Source organism: Propithecus coquereli, unplaced genomic scaffold (genome assembly GCF_000956105.1).
Source record: "Propithecus coquereli isolate 6110/MARCELLA unplaced genomic scaffold, Pcoq_1.0 Scaffold188, whole genome shotgun sequence".
Classification (NCBI taxonomy): domain Eukaryota; kingdom Metazoa; phylum Chordata; class Mammalia; order Primates; family Indriidae; genus Propithecus; species Propithecus coquereli.
In genome coordinates this window covers 460,601-463,543 of record NW_012143634.1, presented here as the reverse complement: position 1 = coordinate 463,543, position 2,943 = coordinate 460,601, and positions in this window count along the sequence as shown.

Sequence of the window (2,943 nt, the reverse complement as noted above, 5' to 3'; positions counted from 1 at the left end):
TTTTTGAGACAGAGTCTCACTCTGTTGCCTGGGCTAGAGTGCCGTGGCGTCGACACAGCTCGCTGCAACCTTAAACTCCTGGGCTCAAGCGATCCTCCTATCTTAGCCTCCTGAGTAGCTGGAACTATAGGCATGCACCACCACACCCTGCTAATTTTTCTATTTTTTGTATAGATGGGAGCTCAGTCTTGCTCAGGCTGATCTCCAACTCTTGAGTTCTAGCAATCCTCCTGCCTCTGCCTCCCAGAGTGCTAGGATTACAGGTATGAGCCACCAGGCCAGCTTGTCTGTTGTATCTTTAGGGCTGCACCTGGCACATGTTAAGGTCTTGACAAATACTTGTTAAATGATTGGCTCCAGGCATAACTATTCTTGCCTAACAGGATTAGCCTTAGGCCCACACAAGCAAGCACTGGGCTTTAACTTTCTTTGTACTAATATGTAGTGACAACTAGCATGGTCTTTCCATTTCTCCCCAAGACTGTGTAAGTTTTCAAGGGCAAGAATCAAGTCCTAAGTCACTGGCTGATGGGTGAAGGGTTAGGACTATAGGGAAAGGGTGATCTTCTATATGTTACTCAGTGATGAAAAGGGAAAAGTATTGATGGGCCTCTGCAGTCCTTTTTCATCCCATGTGATCCATATTTCTGCCCAACATGGTGGCAACATAGGGGAATGTCACTAACATGTGCCGTTAAAAAACACTGCTGGATTTCTAAAGCCAGAGAATTCCATTGGCAAATTCTTGGTCATACACTACCTTCCTTATTGTGTGATTTACTAGCACATCCATCTGGCAACTATTATTTCTCCACAAAGAAGAGTAGGTAAGAGAAAGTGGAAAAAGTTACTCAGATAAGTTCTTTTTCTGAAGGCTTGATTAGAACATTTGGAAAGATGTGAAGGGTATCTAAGCATTCTTTCATATGCTGGCAACAATCAGGGTCTTTTTGGACTTTTTAACTGATCTGACCAAACCTTCAGAAGAGCTGGTACTACTATTATATTAAGGAGGATATTCTACTAAGGAAAGTTGAGGAGTTAGGAAAAATCATATTGTTCCTCCCCGAGATATTTTGGTGGCTGCAAATTTATATATCAACATACAAAATAGAATGTCTTCCCTTCATTTCTTACCAGACTAGGTCAGTGGCAAGAAAGATATAATGGTGGGGATATCCAGGAGGCTCACCTAATTTAAGGTCTCACTTATCACTATGGACTCATACAGCTGTAATGCTACAACGGCAATCAATAGGTGTAGTGTTTCAATGCCTCTATTTAAAGAAAAAAAACCTGAAAACCATGGAGACTTGTACAATAAAAAATAACTTGGTAAGCTTACTCCCTGAATGCCCTGTTTGCACCAATGTTGTTAATGGGAACAGAGAAGCATTAAATAAGGACTTGCAGGTGTTGTCTCATGGGGTTGGTAATTAATTCACACACTAAAGCACTAACATACCTTTTCATGGGTAATTACAATACCAAATCACCAATGAAGCCTAGTAATATTTTAAATCTTTTAAGTTACTACCAGATGTGCAAATGTTGGAATAATTCCTCTCAGTTTCTTACCAACAAATGTATGCTGTTTGTTTTGTTAATTTCAATTGAATATTTTTCAGTCCAAAATGAAAAAAAATTGAGTAGCAATAAAATGGTATCCATAAAAATAAACCACTACTCATTTCACATTTGTAAGTTTGGTCAGCGTAAAGCCTGAGTTACCAACCTCTCAGACTCATAACTTCTCTGTTACATTGAACATCTGAAATTTAGCACTGAAAAGACCCTAGTAAGAAAATACAGGGTTTTCACTTGAGAAAATTGCAAGATAGGAAAAATGGCCTCTTAGTGGTGTTCCCCCACATTGATTTCCCTTTCAGTTGGGGGAGCCATTTCTCAAGTCTGACCTTTCTTTCAATGAACATTTACCCAGCCTTTGGCCACTCAAGAAAGATCACTACCATCCTTTCCCTCTCTCACCCATTGAATTTTATGAGCCACCATCCAGTTAGAATAGAGTCCACTTGACATCAGAGAGATGGACTTGAATATTTTGGATAAATCTTATATAGCTGTTTCCAAAGTATTCATTATAACTCTTTACTGGGTCACAAAATCAACATTAATCATTAAACCATCATTAAAAAGTGAAATAAAATAGAAAATACCAGAGTACATAGTATGTAGTAAGGATAACTATTATTTCTAGAATGTTTTGTGTATATATATTTCTATATATAGATATAAATATATACAAATATACACACATATATACATATAGACATACATGCACACAATTATGTGTCTGCTTGGTCACCATGCATTTAATGCATTTCTTCCTATGAATCAAAAGTTTAATATCATTGATCTAGAGTAGTTTTCCTCAAAGTGTGGTCTGGGATGCTTGTTTGAAACAGATACATACCTAGGTATGTAGGTATGTAGATACATACATAGGTCCCATCTCAGACCTTTTGAGCAGTCCAATTGAACTGTGGTTCAAATGAATCTCACCTAATTTGAAAACTAACCCTTGTTAAAGTTCTAACTGGGAAGGGCTATATTCCAGAACAATTAAATCAGAGTCCCTGGAGGGTTCCCCACATGATTCCAATGTGCAGACAGGATTGAGAACCACTGGGCTCCATAATGGTCTGTGGAAACAGATACTGGGAGTTACAAAGTTTAAGTAGGAAAGAGAGAGTAGAATTTATATGTGCCACTCATCTCATTCCATCTATGCCAGTGGTTCTCAGACTTTAATGTCCCTCACAATCACCTGAAGGGCTTGTTAAAAGCTAGGTTGCTAGGCCCCACTCCCAGAGTTGGTAATTCACTAGGTTTAAGGTGGGGCCCAAGAATCTATATATCTAACAAATTCCTACATGATGCTGATTCTGCCAGTCTGAGGATTACATTTTTTTTTTTTTTTTT